Source organism: Colius striatus, chromosome 3, assembly GCF_028858725.1.
Source record: "Colius striatus isolate bColStr4 chromosome 3, bColStr4.1.hap1, whole genome shotgun sequence".
In the NCBI taxonomy this organism is placed as follows: Eukaryota; Metazoa; Chordata; class Aves; order Coliiformes; family Coliidae; genus Colius; species Colius striatus.
This window is the reverse complement of record NC_084761.1, coordinates 79,054,999-79,073,414: the sequence shown is the minus strand read 5'-3', so window position 1 is coordinate 79,073,414 and position 18,416 is coordinate 79,054,999.

The window sequence follows — 18,416 nt, the reverse complement described above, 5'->3', positions numbered from 1 at the left end:
GAGAAGATTAAATAATTCCTAATAACTGCAAAACAAAGTGCATACAATATATAAAAAAAGGAAATACAATAGTGTCTGCAAGTAGTCATTTACAGCTGTAAACAATGAATAAAGGGTGTCATGGAAATGCACATCTGTTACTAAAGAAGGACATATAATTCCATTTCTTCTGTTCCTGGTCGCTATTCCCTACACATCACCTAAGTCAGGAACATTTAGTGTATCTAAGCCATTGACCAGGCTGGTGCTTCCAAGGCTTTTTTTTTTTTCTTTCTTTCCCTTCCATCTCCAAATCACTGAGTTGCTTATTAATTTAAGCAATGTGTGCACTGAACTTTGGAAATCTCTGTTTTCGATGTCTAATATTTCTAGGTATTGTGGTTGGACTAGATGATCTTTCAAGGTCCTTTCCAACTCTTAAGATCCTGTGATAAGTGTTTCAAGACGTGTAACTAAGGGCTGTGAGTTGTGCAATTGAAAAGTTGAGTAGAAGCTCTAGATTTTAAACGAGTAGAGGCATTGTTAACTGCCCATTGAATTATGGGACATTCATTGTTTATGGAACATTCTTAGTAGGCTTTACATTAGGCTTTGCGTAGCACATTCATTTTTAATTTCATCAAATAGCATCCTTCAGTGTTTACAAGGAAGGAAAGAATAATCTGTTATTTTAGATTTCAAGCTTTTGAGATTTCAAGGGCAAGTAATGTATACTGACTATGATAATTGGATAGGAATAATCAAATTAGAATTTTACCTGTGAAACATATTAATGTTATGTATTTTTTATGGAAATTATTAACATTGAAAAGAAATGCTTTTAATGATTATTTTGCTGCAAGAGCTTTAACTTTATGCTTTAAGTGAATTAAAATGTCATAACAACTATAGTCAACTTACAAAAAAACACATATGAAACTTTTTTTATGTACTGAAGCACAAACATTACATTAGATATTAAATAGCAGGTGTTATACCAAAGTTATTTCCCAGAAATAACTACATGTCTGGATGTAGACATAGACTAAAATGCACCACAAAAGAAACTATTACCTACTGGACCAAACAGCACTTGTTTAGTAGTTCTTATCCCATACCTCCAATTTAACTGAAAACAGAACTCTCATCATGAGAGTTAATATTTTATGGAGCTGCCACTAAAGTTTAAAAAAATCCAAGGAGAAATATTTTTGTAGTAATGTAAAATTAGGATTAAAAATATTATTGTTGATTAAAACTAGCATTGGGTAACTCTCTTCCCTTCCAAAGCCTAATTATTTTTTTAAAATGGCCTACCCAGATGTTGAAATGCTCTATTACCTGAAATTACACATGATAACTTCATAGTAATTGGACATCTTGTCTTTTTTTAATTACATGATGGCAACTGTTACTGACAGACACTGTTACCACTGCTCTGAGTCTAGGTCACATGAGAAAATTAGAACAACCTTTGTGAATTCTTCAGAAGTAAAGAATTGCCTTTAAGGAAAGTACTGGAGGGAAGGATTGTTGTTGGTGTTTTTATGTTATTTGTTTCCACTGAACAAAACATCTTTTATGGGTTTCTGTTTTCGAATTGGGGGTCAAGAAAACTATGTAGATGCTCTAGACAATTAAATATTTCCCTAAGTTATGAATGAGTAGGCAGCAATAGTTCATAAAGAAATTAGGAATTTCTCCATTAAAAGTATCTACTGTATGGGTAAGTATGATATACTGAAAGCACTGATGTTCTAATGAATAGCATCCAATGCAATTGTGTGTGCGTTTGAGTTTATATGGATAAAAAAATCAAGTTTTAATTGGTCATTTTCCTTGTGATACAGGACACACAAAACTTGGGCAAAATTTCAGTTGTAATTTGCACATTAATGAAAAGAAACATTTATGTATCATACATAATGAAACATACACTAAAGCAAGAAGAATCTGTTCAATGCAGTTAGGATTGTCTCGTGTCCTCCACATGCCTGTTTCTCACTTGGAGAACTGAAAGATATTGAGATAAATTGACGTTTCATAAACAAAAGAGCAGGTGCTATAGTTTGCTATGTTCTTTATATATTTTAGAAAGGCATAATGAGTTTGTCTTAAGGGCTACATTTTTATAAAACACAAAAATTCCTTGCTATTTTTTTCAGTTCTCTACATGATATAGCTGCCAGAGCATTCTATAAATAAAACATGTCCATAAATACTTCATAAGGAAGATACTTCCATATAAGCTTGTGAATACAATAAGATTTTTCTTATTAAAAATATTCTTGTCATTTCATTTCATGCAATTTTCTTTTGTTTGTTTGTTGTACATAAAACTCTTCTTGGCTATCTGTTTTCTTTTAAAAATTAAGCCAAAAGACTTTAAAAATGTAGCTGTAGAAGAGACAACATAATACTGCAAATGTCTAATTTCATGCTTCCCTTTCACTTTTACAGTCATTTGCATGTATTGTATGGAGAATATCAATATCAGTTCTAGAGTAAACAAGAAATCCAATGGCTATTGGAATATTGCAAAACTAAAATCTTCAAAACTGAGAAAAGATCCTGTTCCTTCATCATGAAGAGTGACTAAAACTATCCATGGATTCAGGAATTCTTTATCCCATTGTTACCTAGTTAACAGCAAATTGTGGTATACAAAATGGGAACAAATCAATCATTAAAGGCTAATGGAACAAAACCCACCATTCAATAAACTGAAATAATTGAAAACAAGACAAAATGCAGCTAGGATTAATGAACAAAATCTGAATAACAACATAGAATGGCAAGCTGTATCAAGAAGAGTAATAAACAGATTGTCTATATCACCTCCCACTACAATACCATGGTGAAAAGGGTTAATGAGACACTTTGAAATCTTATACAAGAAAATATCGAATAAAAGCAGGGAACTAGTAACACCTATGCTGATATTAAGCAGTAATGCATCTGTTTGGAGTGTGCTGTATCCCAGAACTGAGAGTATGGAAAACTGAGGGGGTAGAAAAAAGATACTATCCAAATGTGTGAATTTTGGGAAGCTTATCTTATTTTTATGTATTTGATCTATTTAATTAATTAAAAGGAAGTCCATTCATATAATGGTGTTCTATGTGCTTCCTTGTGTTATTGTTATTTATTATTTCTACTGCTGCAGAAGTTATAAATACTATCTAAAAATCATATATGTATGAAGAAATAATAATCTTTTTGAAAAAGTAATGTAGAACAGATAGGAAAGAAAATATAGTGAATAATCTATTGGTTTATATTCCTGTAACTTGAGTAATGTGAAGATCCTTCCAACCAACTCCAGACAACTTCGCTTTCCTCTCTAGCTATGACTGCCAAGTTAAAGATTAGAGATCTTTGACATTGTTGCACTTACTGGTTGTGTAGACATAAAATCCCAGATATAAAAAAGAAAAAAGTCACATTGAAAAAAACAGAAGTTATATCTTTAATTATAATAAAATAAATAATCAGCAATGGAAACGTAGTGTTTTGGTTGTTTGCTCAATATTGTAGTCACTGCATCACTGTCTAAAGCATAACCATGAGCAATATTTCAAATTCTTTTCTTTGCTTGCCTGTCTCTGATCTTCAGGTAAACATATTGCAGATGTATTTAAAAATACACCAAACTGAAGATACTGACATCAATCAACATATTGTTTTTATTACCACTTACCAAATAATTTTTAATCTAAATGCTAATACTCTAAATTTGCTACATTCTCTAATGTAAAACCACCACAATCAACTGTAGTAAATTCTAGAGTAAAAACTAGACAAATCATACTAAGCAAAGTATAAAAAGCTTCTAATGTGAAATATTAACTAAGAAAAATCTGTGTTCTGAGAAAAAATGGAAATGGTCAGAGTAACTCTAAGCAAAAAAAAAGAATTAATGGGATGATAGGTTACCAAGGAGGAGGCTCTCAGCTTTACTTCGTAGGAGAAGAAAGGAAAAGAATGATGTCAGGTCATTTTTTCCCCTCTATTTTGAATTTCTCTGCTTTAGCTGGAATCTGAATAGCTGAAAGATGCAATTTTAATCTGCTTTCCCATAAAGAACATAGAATTTTGAATAAATAAATGTAAAAAATTTCAATTTTCTTATTTAAATTATTGTTGTCATAGGATTGTAGACTATCTCAAGTTGGAAAGGACTCATTAAGATCATTGAGTCTATCTCCCTAATCCTCTCACAACTATCTAAAGTGAAATCATATGACTAAGAGCATCATCTAGACACTCTTAGAATTCTGACAGGCTTAGTGCTGTGACCACTTCTCTGGGAAGCCTGTTCAAGTGACTGATCACTCTCAGGGAAGAAATTATGTTGTTATTCTCTATCTTGTTAAAAATTCTGTTCTTTCTTTAACCTAGTAATTATAATTTTGACTTGCTAATAAAAGGCTATAGACTGCATTGCTGTGGTAGTGCAGATTTCAGGACTTGTTTGAGTCACTTTTAGCTTGAGCTGATTTCAGTTTACTCCAGCTGCAATGATTCTTCAATGGTTAGGTAACTATTGCCCAAATTCCCTTTAGCTCTATGTAATTGTGTGGCATGACACCTATTGTTAAATAATGGATATTAAAATTAAGCATTCTATGAAGAGTGAACTACCTATGACCCTAGCTATAACTGCATTGTGGCAGTGTACTCATATACACATAATTATACCAGAGGCTTCAGACTGTGAACTGAAATCACAATAGAGAACTGTCACCGAAGGAAGGCAACCTTGGTAGTCAGGTAAAAATGCTTTCGAAGAAGCAAAGAAAACTGAACAATGTTAGGTGTATGTTAGAGGAACCATATAAAAAAAATACAGACCCAAGATTAAGAAATTTGCAGAGAGAGACCTAGGAGTCCTGATTGATAATAAACTAACCATGAGCCAGCAATGTGCCCTCGTGGCCAAGAAGGCCAATGGCATCCTGGGATGCATCAAGAAGCATGAGGCCAATAGGTCAAGGGAGGTTCTTCTCTCTCTCTACTCTGCTGTGGTGACGCCTCATCTGGAGTCCTGTATCCAGTTCTGGGCTCCTCAGCGCAAGAGGGAGAAAAAATTTCTGGAGAGAGTCCAGTGAAGGGCCACTAAGGTGATCAGTGGACTGGAGCATCTTTCATATGAGGAAAGGCGACGGGAACTGGGGCTGTTTAGTCTGGAGGAGATTGAGAGGAGATCTTATTGACAATTAAAAATATCTAAAGGGTAGGTGTCAGGAGTTTGGGGTGTCCTAGCAACCTAGGAGGTTGGGGTAGCTAGCAACAGGACAAGGGGTAGTGGGATGATGCTGGAACACAAAAAGTTCCACTTATATATAAGAAAAAACTATTTCACTGTGAGATTGAGGGAGCAGTGGCACAGGCTGCCCAGAGGGGTTGTGGAGTCTCCTTCCTTGGAGGTCTTCAAGATCCGCCTGGACATGTTCCTATGTGACCTGATATAGGTGAACCTGCTTCTGCAAGGAGGGGGGTTGGACTAGATGATCTCTAAAAGTCCCTTCCAAGCTCTACCATTCTATGATTCTATGAAATAAGAAACCTGCCACTACCATCATACCAATACAAGACTACCTAGAAAAGAACTCAGGATTTTGTAACTCACCATGATTCCCATCCATATCGTATTTTTCTTGAAGAATGTTAACATTGAAAATGGGACCGAAAGGAACATGGAAAGATGCACTCAACAAAACAGAGGGGCAGATACTAGGGGTATATATATATATATATATATATGCTATACTGATATTTTTCAGTAACAATAGGATCATTTGAACTGTAAGTTCTAGTATTATTGTAATTAGACTAATTATAGTTACACCTGATTATTGTTTTATTTTGCTTAAGTAACTAAATTTTTTTTAGATTAACAATAAATTCTCATCTTCATATGTAAACTATGTTGCCTTTGCTCACAACAAAATTTTGTATGTAACCATATGAACCATTTGCCAGTAACCACTGGCAAATTTAGAAAGGTAAAAAGATGTAAATAATTCTATAGCAGAATCTTGATCAAACATACTAGAAGACTTCGTGCTTACTGGAAGCCTTGTCTGTATTCAGATGTCACTGATCATACCTGATTGACAAGTTGTCAATCATCATTGTTTTTTCTCATGTTTATCCTGAATTTATGATAATGAAGCCAAGTAAAAGCCAAGTTGTCATTGGCGGTGGATATATCCAAGCAACTAATTTGGTCTGTGATGGCCACTCAACCTTGAAAATTCTTCCAGCTAAAATAACCGGAAAAATATTTTTTCCGTCTCTCTATTTTGTCCTGAGCCACCAATTATCTTATGCTATGCATATCTTGCCCCATATTTTCTGTCTGCACAAGACTCAAGATAGAAAACATGTACATATTACAGGGTCGGGTCTAGCTAATGGCTAAAAGAACCTGAGAAAATTTACTGACTGCACACAAAAATATGATTATTTTTTGGTAGTAAGCAATATGCACAAAGGTGACTGTTAGAAATCTGCTGTTGATGCCTGATTCCAACCTTTTAACACATCCTCAACATTGTTTTGATATGTCCTAACAGAGTTTTAGAGTTTTTTCCATGCTGAATGTGTCAACCTAATTTTACAAATATTTAAAATTAGGATCTCTTCTTGCTGTACATAGCCATATTCTTCAGTTGAAATTGATCCTTCAGGGATTTTTGTACTGTAACTTTGACCTTTTGTGCAATTGTGCCTTTGTGTCAAGACAACTGCCACTCCTGTAGAAAAATCTTTGGCATAATCATGAAAGATCTTAGTCATATATCTGAACTAACGCAGTTATGTCGTACTTAAATGTTTCTACATCAAATGGCAAGTTCTCATTCTCTTTCCAAATGTTGTGTATTTATATTAACTAGATGATGATCTAGTTTTGTAAAAGGGTATTACATCTTGAAAACGTGTTGCCATTTTCTTACCTCCTTGTCATATCATGTCATTTGAACTATATAATAAGATTTTCTAGCTTAATATTTCCTCTTAAAATAAACTTTCTAAAAACTTAAACTAGTGATTTACATACCTTATTTTTTTTCCAGAGTTGTTTCTATGTATCCTGACATTTACTAATCCAGTACAGGATTCATTTACATAATATTGTTAGTAAGTTAATGTCTTCCAAGCTGCATCTCAAATTTGCACAAAACTATATGGTTGTGATAGGTACTATCAATGTGCTCCATTTTCATAGAATCGTAGAACCACAGAATGGTAGGGTTGGAAGAGACATTTAGAGATCATCTAGTCCAACCCCTCTGCAGAAGCAGGTCCCATTAACTTTTAAGTAGAATATTTGAACTAGCAAATACTTTTTTAAAAACAATTTAATAAAGATAAGTCTAACTATGATTTTGTTTAATATTAAAAAAAGAGAAAACCATATATTTTAAAGGGGAGATTTATTTCTAAAGGCAAATATTCATCACAAATGAAATTAACACCAATTTCCAAATCAATGTAATATTCAGAATAATATAAAATATCAATAAAAGCAAGAATGAATGAAAGATTGAATTATTAAACTGCTTCTGAACACACAATAGGACTGGACTCAAGTAACACTTTCAAGTAAAAACTAAAATACAGATCTTATTTCATTGCTTTAGATAACACTGTAATTTCAACACAGTTTTTGTAACTCGTTTTAATAGTCTACTCATCCGTATGGGAGGAAACCTAGCAATCAGTCCTTTTGTGTTGCCTTTCAGTACTAGTCTCCATCCTCCAGAGACTTGCAACCTCTCTGCTCAATTCCATAGATCATGTTTACCACACACTGTCATCTAATTATTAACAGATTTGTGAAAGTTGTAAATGTGAAGTTCAATCTGTTTCAGATATTCTTTGTTTAGAAAAGAGTGTTACTTTATGAAAAAGTGATAGAATCTGATGCTTAGCTTGGGGCCAACATAGTTCTTTCATGGTATTAATTCAAGAAAAGTGTTGGAACTTCTGTAAGTTCAGGTATGAGCATGAACTCTCTTAAGACTGCACAAATAATCCAAATATGTAGGCAATTGCACTTGATACCTATCTGGTCTGGAACTCAAATGCAATAACATGTCAATGTTGGTCATTTTATAGTTCTTGAGAGATATTCTTGCAGTTCTAAGGTGGAGTTTTTTGGAGTGTATCTGTACTTCTTAGAGGAAAAAGAACACAAAAAGTTCATGGGAAGTCTTGCATGTTTACGTAAGAAAGTTACTGATGAGAAAGTTATTTGGTTAGCGATTGCTTTGCCCAGTAAAATCTTATATATGATAACTGGTTGAACCAATTTTCTTGCCAGAAGGATGAAATAAGTCAAAGTTGTCAAGTCCTTCACTTCTATGCACAAAGTTTTGCACAGAACATTGCAAAGAACTGGAGATCTTGACCACTCTGACTGCAGTGTTAACAAAGGCCACAAAATAATAGTAAACCAGTATGATCAACATTACATTGCTGAAGAGAGATTGTCCTCAAAGATCATACTACTTAAACCCTAGGAGAAACCTCTAAACTAACTGGATCAAATATAGTACTAAAATCAGTGGATGGACTTTTTGTAAATAAAATCAATCCCTCAGAAATTTAAAATACTTAATCTGACAAAATTTACCTGTAATAGAAGTGTATTGGTTCAATAAGGCATAGTATTTTGCACTGAAAGGACAGGTGCTTCACATAACAAAAATAAAAAATATTGCATATTTTGTGCTAAGCAATTACTCTCCAAACATGTTTAAGTGATTTTGTGATTCTGTGAAGTATTGCTACTGTCTTATGGTAAATCAATAAACTTAGTTTGTCTATGTCCTTGAGAAAATGTTAATACTTCAACAATGAGATATAAAATAAAGAAAAAAATCTGCTAAAAAAGTCTTATGGAGTTACAAGATTTATTGCAGCTTGAATAAATTTACATGTTGTGATGGGCCTGGCAGTGTTAGGTTAGTGGCTAGACTTGATAATCTTAAAGATCTTTTCCATACCTAACAATTCTGTGATCAATTACCTTTGCTTATATTGGCTTGGCCATTTATTTAGTAGAAGGATCTCATTTGCCTGCAACTTAGGTGATTGCTAACATTACTTCACATAATGCAAGCTTAATGCAATTTAGTTTTTAATCTGCCTATTCTAATTAAATCAGTTGATTAACAATACAATTTAAAAAGTTAATCTTGAAAATGCCTCAATGTCTAGCATACTATGTAAAGTAAATCTGTGATATTAGTGATGTTCCTTACATTTTTGATTTCAGGTGTGAAGATATTTGTGTGATTTGGGATTGAAAATAGTTCTTCTTGGTTTGTTTGTTTTTTTTTTCCCCTTGACAAAATAATAAACCATGTATATTTCCACCACTGAATACTCAAATATTTACAATAAAAACATCTAAGTATTTTCTGGCCTTAGAGCAGAAGTACATTTGGTCATCCTGTTATTTCTATAATATTGTAAATATTGCTTTTCCTTCAAGAAATATTCATAGAAACATAGAATCATAGAATGGGAGGGGTGGGAAGGGACCTTTAGAGATCATCTAGTCCAAACCACCCTGCAGAAGCAAGTTCACCTACATCAGGTTGCATAGGAACATGTCCAAGGAAGGAGACTCCACAACCCATCTGGGCAGCCTGTGCCACTGCTCCCTCACCCTCACAGTGAAATAGTTTTTTCTTATGTTTAAGTGGAACTTTTTGTGTTCCAGCTTCATCCCAATTACCCCTTGTCCTGTTGCTGTAGAAAAAAGGGATGTCCCAACCTCCTGACACCCACCCTTTAGATATTTATAAATGTTAATAAGATCAACCCTCAATCTCCCGTTCTCCAGACTAAACAGACCCAGTTCCCGCTGCCTTTCCTTGTAAGAAAGATGTTCCATACCCCTGATCATCTTGGTGTCTCTGCCCTGGACTCTCTCCAGCACTTCCCTGTCCCTCTTGAGCTGAGGAGCCCAGAACTGGACACAGTACTCCAGATGAGGCGTCACCAGGGCGGAGTAGAGAGAGAGAAGAACCTCCCTTGACCTGCTGGCCACACTCTTCTTGATGCATCCCAGGATGTCGTTGGTATTCTTGGCCACGAGTCCACATTGCTGGCTCATATTTAGTTTATTATCAATCAGGACTCCCAAGTCTGTCTCTGCAGAGCTGCTCTTCAGAAGTTCGACCCCCAGCCTGTACTGGTGCATGGGGTTGTTCCTTGCCAGATGCAGGACTCTGCACTTGTCCTTCTTGAACCTCATGAGGTTTCTCTCTGCCCAACTCTCAAGCCAGTAGAGATCCCACAGCCTTCTGGGGAATCATCCAGTCCTCCCAGTTTGGTGTCTTCAGCCAGCTTGCTGAGGGTACACTCTGTCCCTTCCTCCAGGTCGTTGATGAAGATATTGAACAAGATTGGCCCCAGAACCACTCCCTGTGGAACTCCACTGGCCACAGGCCTCCAACTCGGTTCTGTGCCATTGATCACCACCCTCTGGGCTCTGTCATTCAGCCAGCTCTCGATCCACCTCACTGTCCACTCATCCAAGCCACACTGCCTGAGCTTTCTGATGAGGGTGTTGTGGGAGACAGTGTCAAAAGCCCTGCTAAAGTCAAGGTAGATGACATTTGCTGCTCTCCCCTCATCTAGCTAGTCAGTTATGCACTCATAGAAGGATATCAGTTTGGTCAAACAGCATTTCCCTTTGGTGAAGCCATGTTGACTCCCCCGGTAACCATCTTATCCTTCATATGTTCAGTGATAACATTCAGGATGAGTTGTTCCATCACTTTTCCAGGGATGGAGCTGAGGCTGACCGGCCTGTAGTTTTTTGGTTATTCTTCTTGCCCTTTTTGAAGACTGGCATGGCATTGACCTTTCCCCAATCCTCAGGCACCTTGCCTGTCCTCCATGATTGTTCGAAAATGATGGAGAGAGGTTTAGCAATCACATCAGCCAGCTCCCTCAGCACTCTAGGATGCATCCCATCAGGACCCATTGACTTATGAGTGTTAAGCTTGGCCAACAAGTCTTTTACCTCTTCCTCTTCCACCCAGGGCAAGTCCTCTGCTGTCCTGGCCATCCTACTATCCTTGCTGGACTGTGATTCCTGAGCTTCAGCCTTGGCCGTAAAGACTGAAGCAAAGAAGGCATTCAGTACTTCGGCCTTCTCTGCATCCTCAGACACCAGGGCACTCTCAGCGTTTAGCAGCAGGCCCACATTGCCCCTCATCATCCTTCTGCTGCTGATGTACTTGAAAAATGCCTTATTGCTGTCCTTAACATCCCTGGCTAAATTTAATTCTAGAAGGGCTCTAGCCTTCATAGTTGCACCCCTGCATGCCCTGGCAATGTTCCTAGACTCTTCCCAAGAAACCAGCCCCTGTTTCCACTTCTCATAGATAGATGCTTTCTGCCTGAGTTATCCCAGCAGATCCTTGCTCATCCATGGAGGCCTCCTATCTCCTTTTCCTCCTTTCTTGCGCATTGGGACACACTGATCCTGGGCTTGGAGGAAGTGATGCCTGAAGACTGACCAGCTCTCATTGACACTAGAATCTTATCCCATGAGATCCATCAAGTAGATCTTTGAAGAGGCCAAAGTCAGCTCGTCTTAAATCCATGGTCAGGTTCCTGCTTTGTGTTCTGCCTCTTCCACACAGGAGCTTGAAATCTACTATCTCATGGTAACTGCAGCAGAGGTTGCCTCCAACCTTCACATCCCCAACCAGGGGACATACCTCCTTGTTGGTTCCTCGATCAGCTGTGACAGGAAGTTGTTGTCAACAATCTGTAGGAACCTCCTGGACTGCATGTGCTTGGCTGTGTGGCTATCCCAGCAAATATCAGGGTGGTCGAAATCCCCCATGAGAACCAGGGACTGTGATCGTGAGGCTGTTCGGAGGAGGCCCCATCCACATCTTCCTCCTGATCAGGTGGCCTGTAGTGGACTCCTACAACAACATCACCTGCCTTGCCCAGGTCATTAATTTTTACCCATAAACACTCTACCATTCCTTATCCCCTCCCAGGCACAGTTCAGTACACATTAATTGCTCTTTCACATAGAGAGCAACTCCACCTCCACGCCTTGTCAGTCTGTCTTTCCTGAACAATACATAACCCTCCATGGCTGTGCTCCAGTCATGGCAGCTGTCCCACCACGTCTCTGTGACTGCAATGAGGTCGTAGCCCCGCATCTGCACCCACATTTCCAGTTCCTCCTGCTTATTCCCCAGGCTGCGTGCATTGGTGTAGAGGCAGTGCAGGGGCTTACTCAAACACACAGATTCCCCTGGGCGGGTGCAGGAGGTTCCTCCCCAGTTTGGCTCTTTCTCAGGGTGGTCAGCCTTCTGTATCTCAGCCCAGTGTGCAGATGAAGGGCACTTATCATTGCATTCCCTGTCCTGCCCTGTTTCCCAGCTAGAGGTGACAGCTTGTTCTGTTTTGCTTCTTCCCCACCCCCCAAGTCCCTCAGTTTAAAGACCTCTTTATTAAATTTGCTAGTCTACTCCCTAATAATCCAGTGCCTTTACGGGAGAGATGAATCCCATCCCATCCTATGAAGCTGTATTTCCGAAGGAAGGATCCATTGTCAAAGTACCCAAAGCCTTCCCGCCGGCACCAGCCTCTCAGCCTCTCAACTTCTGTTCATAAGGCATCTGTATAGGAGACAGATATTACTTTAAAATATTTTTTCCATGTCATGAACTGACTGCTAAGACCATAAGGTGTGCACTGAAATATAAATTTGTGGTTTGGCTTGAGTATCATGTTTTAGGTTCATGGTAAGAAAATGGACACATTATGTTATAAAGAAATATAATTTATTTTGAAGTTTGATATTTAAAGTCCCTAATTTAATCTTCTATCTCTTCTTGTTTGGAAGCAGACCATAAATTGATTGTACCTTATGTCCCACCAATTGATGAGTGGAGTAAATCCACCCTTGATTGAGAATTAGATGCAACGACAATAAAGAGAACCTTACTATTGTTAAAACCAAACCAAGCAATCAAACAACTCTGTTCGTAGAAGAGGGGAATAGCATAATCCCGAATCTGGCTACTTTGTTTTGTTCTCACAGTGTAAACTTTCTGATACAAATATGTCATCAAAGTTCTGATGAGCTTCTAAAGTAATGACGGTACACCCTCTTGGCCTAGGAGAAGAATAAAAATTAAATTAAATAGAAAAGGAGTTAGTTCACTCTTCCACTTTAGAGATGTCTCTATATTGCCTTATAAAAATTAACAGCAGCTGTTGATAAGTCAAAATAGCATCAAAACTACTTACATAGAATCATAGAATGGTAGGGGTTGGAAGGGACCTTTAGAGATCATCTAGTCCAACCCCCCTGCAGAAGCAGGTTCACCTGGAAGTGAATGTCACTGTAAGTGAATTACCACTTTCCCCAATTTTGTCCCAGTTTGCAAAGCACAGCACTTGCAAAAAAACCCCCAAAAAACAAAAAAAGAAACTCATAACTAGAAGTAGGTCCTTTGTGTTTCTATATAGAGCTAAAGGCAGAGGGGTTTCTGTTTTGTAAAAGTCTTCATATGAATTCTACTAAAAACATTATATCTAATTAAAAATATCTTTCCTGAAATAGTAATTTAATTTTTAAAATAAAATATTTAAACATGTTTTCATTATATAGTCTTCAGTGGAATAGTGAAAAGTACATAGAGTATAAGTAGCCACCGTGGAATGAAAGTGTAAGGGTAATAAGGAATATTACTGACAAAAATAAAGAAGGACAAATCTCACGAAAGTTTCCAAAAGACCTTACATTCAATTAACAGATAGGTTTTAGAATAGAGGTTCAATTAGTCAGTATCACCCTGTTATAGAAACATCCAGAAAAATACTACATTCAGGGTTGTATGTGTGGTCTCAGCAGAGCCATATGGAGATAGATGATCACCTCCCTGTTCTGTTATGCTACCATTTTGCTTTGTAAGCTGGTGTTTAATTTGCTGCCCACACACTACTCATTTGGATGTCAGCACCAAATGTGTTTATGCCAACTGTATTTCAGTTCATTATTCCTTAGAGATATCTGCTTACATTTTCTATAGTGAGATCTTAGGACGAAACAAATTTGCATTGCAAAGATAAAACAATGAAAACTGCAAATCATGAAAGAAGAAAGGAAAAATAGTTGAAACATATCTTCATTACAAAAATCTATCCTGAATAATTACAGGAAAAGAAAATGTTCCTTTGATGAATTAAAGGTAAATTTCATTTTGTAGTTCCCTATAATTCTTTAAAATCATCTGAGAAAGTATATATAAATGTATTTTTGTTTTTCAGTAGATTTCTAGCTCTATTTTTTATCGAATCCACTGAATATTAACTTCTTCTTGTTGTTGTTAAGTTGTTTTTAAAACACAATAATGCTCAACCAATCTTCATCAAGATTTTTGATTATGTGGCATAGTATTTTCTGGGATTACCTGGGATTTATGAAGATCACTGTCCTTGGAACTGCCAGTATATTATGCCATTGCATACTCAAACCATACTGATCATGCTATGACATCAAGAACCAATTTAGGTAATGCCATTGATAATAAACTTTCATCTGTTTCAGTGATCTGTTGAGCATCTGATATTTTATGTAAATATAAGCTACGTTCTGTTGGGTTTACAGTTTTAACAGTAAAAATAACTATTTTCAAGTGTTACAAGCATATATCATGAGAAAAATGGAAGGAAAAAGTCTACTATGTTGTAAAAACTAAAAGTCTATTATGTTGTAAACACTAAAAGGAAGAAGGAGGAAAAGAGAAAATAAAAGAAGTGGAAATTTGTAAAATTTAGTATGTTGGATCAGTTCTTATCTGGTTTAAGGTTGGATATTTCCAGAAGTAAAGATATTTCCATCTGTGTTTTTCCAGAATAGTGCAGAGATTTTAGTGCTTGTATCTGAGATAAAGTTTTGAGTACAATTTATTCGGCAAGATGCAGATAAAACCTTATGCACATCTTAAACTGACATTGTATGATTGGTTAGCCTTGAGTAACAGCTAAACTCCCACCCAGTTTCTCCAATGAAGACAGGAATGGTGGAGAAAACAGAAAGAAAAGGAATGAAAAATCTCAAGGATAAGACAATGATGAGGAGACCACATACTAGTTATGATTTCAAGAAGAATAGACTTGAATTTGGGAAAATTAACTATATTTATTGTCAGTTAAAATAAATATTTAACTATTGATTTGGGTGATGGGAAACAAAAAGACAGATATCAAACTGGTAGTTTTTCTCTTTCCTTTACCAGGCTCCACTTCATGGCACACTCCTCTCCTCCCCACCTTACTTTTGACACTGGCCATGCTAACTCCTTTCAGCAGGTAATTGTGTGGCACAGAGAGAAGCAGCTATGGTCATTATATACATGTTTCTCTCTGTCACTCCTCCCTCCAAACAACTTTCCTCTGTTCCAGAATGAGTCCTGTGTGAGACACAGTAGGCAATGTAGATCCAAACTAACTGGAAGAGGGAAACCAAAACAAAAAGGGAAAATGCAAAAAAAAAAAAAACCCAAAAAACCAAAAAACCATACTAATAAGAAAGAAAGAGAAGAAACTTTTATAAAATTGATATATAGAAAAAGGAAGGGAACAGCAAAATAAAGACAAGCAAATAAAAATTATATAGGCACATGGCAAAATAGAAATTTGATTAAAAATACAATAATTTTAAATCGGTGGTTGTTTTTTACTTGAGAATAATATCATTACACAATTTTTAACATAAAGTCTGGGCAACTCTTATTGCACTCCTTAATAAGCTATACAGTTTTCCTAAACCAGCTGGGGAAACTAAAATTAAAATCATAAATGTGATAATTAGACAAGTACACTTTTTTTATCTAATGCAACCTAATGTAAACATTAGAAATACCATAAAATTGTGTATAAAGGGCAAAAGAATAGAAAGTTAAACCTAGTTTCCACTTCAGGATATTCAAAACTACTAGATATGAAATAAATTACTGTCATAAAATTCTGAGAATTGAAAGATGTAGCTGAGAAGGTTACTCTAATGTAATTGAAAAAAGTTAGTTTATTGATCCTTTATTACCCTGAATTCTGTTTAAAATATCTGAAAGCTACATTACTGCAGAGCTGCACTGTTCTCTATATTTTATTCATTAGAAAAACAAATACAATCTATTACATAGAGTATCATAGGACCATGTGTCAGCAAAACTGTGTTGAAACTCAGTTTTAAAAACTACATTTTTGTCTTACCAGTGATTCACTTGGCAATGCTGGGCTGTGATTTTCATTTTCAGGCTTCAGTTTTCCCATCTTAAAGGTCTTAAAATTCTAGATATAGTGCCCACCTTCTATTGTATTTTAACAAGAAAATATTTCTACAAGGGTTTATCTTTACATGTAATTTTTTTGTAAATTGTTTACAGAAGAAAATTGTTTTTTTATTTTTTCTTTTTTTTTTTTCACTTTAATTTTCCCTCCTGTTTCTGACTCATTAATACTGGCCAGTGAAACATTTAGAGGTGCTCCTTGAAAGTTTTTTCTGCACAACAAAGGAATAGCAGTTATTCTGCTGTAAATGGAATATACACATGTTGGCAGGACAGCAAGTATTCAGTCTTGGTGTTCAACTGTATACTTGCAATAGCAAAGTTAGAAATTCTGAGACTGCATCCCACCATTCTTACTGGATATTATTTCCATTTTCCACATTGTAAAATTACATCAACATCAGTACAAGAATAAATAGTTAATTAGAAGCAAAGTATGAATGAAATATATTGAAGTTTGGGGTTTTTTTTCAGTTTGATTTGAGGTTTGTTTTGGGATTTTTTTTGCTAGCCTAGCAACTCTGCTCCAAAACCAGGGCAGCAAAGCAAATGATGCAATTTAAAAAAAGCAATAGGGAATAATATCCTACTAAGCAATTATAGCAAATGAGAGAACTTCTAAAAACAGAATATCTATCTACTTACTTCTACTGGCATTTTGAAATGAACAAAACCAATAACCACTTGTGAATATTTTCATGTCCGCATTATTAGATCACACAATCTCGTTTCTTACTTTTGGATACTTTTTCTATGCTGTGATTTGTATGGTTTAATTCTACATTGTAGATTTAGGAGAATCATGTTTTACCTGAAAAAAGTCTGAAAAAGATATTTTGGTGCTCATTTTATCAATTGTCTGAGGACAAATCAAGGGTTTTACTGAACAGACTCCAGCAGTGCAGGGATACCTTCCATATTCAGAAGTACCCTGAAGCTATGTTTAACTTCAAACATTTGTCCAAGTGCCAAAGAAATATGAATTGCTGAAGTTAGGTGTTTGATTCTGCCTGTAAATGAAGGTGTCTAGTGCCATCTGAGATACCCTGACACATTTAAATGAAACTGACATATCTGACAAAGAGTCTACAGGAGATATGTGCTATTCTGCACTCATAGGTGGACATCAGGCAGGATATCTCAAAGCAATTAAAATGGATGTTGACTTCTTGTAAATAAGGAGTCAATAAGGAACCAACAAGAGTAAATGAGTTGAATCCACTGTGTCAATACCTTCTTCCATGAAAATACTCTTATGGACTGAATAGGCTCTCTGCACTTTCTTATACATAAATGATGTGAAATCTGGAAATGTATCTCTCTGGAGAATAACTTATTTTTGTCAAATACACAGGATGACAGGGAGGTGTGAGGGAGACTGATTTAGAGAGGCTAATTCTGTACAGTTGATGTGTTTCAAAGGTTGGAAGATTTGGGATTTAAGGGAATTAACCACCAGTGGACAAAGGAAAAGTAATCTCCAAAGCAGTTTTAAGTGACTCAGTGAAAGGTGACACAGATTGAATGTTAAAATTACTTAAACTGCTGCTATTACCATCCTGATGGAATGAAGAAAACATGAAACTAAATCCATCTCCCCAGGACAGACTGATACAGTAGCCTTGATGAAAGAGTCTCAAACTTTATTTAGTACAGTTTCCTTAGAAACAAATTTGTCCACCTATGAGCGCTTCATAGCTGTTCCTTTTCCTCAGTTGCTGTGGGGAGGATAAATGAAAGGCCTGTAGGCTTGAGGATTGTTTGACTGTAGGAAATACTATAGCATTCTTCCTAAACTATGATCATTAAAAACAAAAAGTTAAGAATCAAAACCCAGACAATGACAAAAAAGGAAGTTTTGGACTTCTTTCCCCATGACAGCTTCAGCGCTTTTTTTCTTCTGTTGTTTTTGTTTTTTTTTAATTAGATTCAAGCAAGGCAAAAAGGGGGAGTTTGAAAAGGATTTGAACAAACTGCATTCATCTTCTTACTTACATATAAACTCTGTGTAAGCTCTGTGTGAACTAGGTTTTCTAGTTTATTGATGGGTTCCTCAAAGTAACAGTAGCTGCTCACACATTT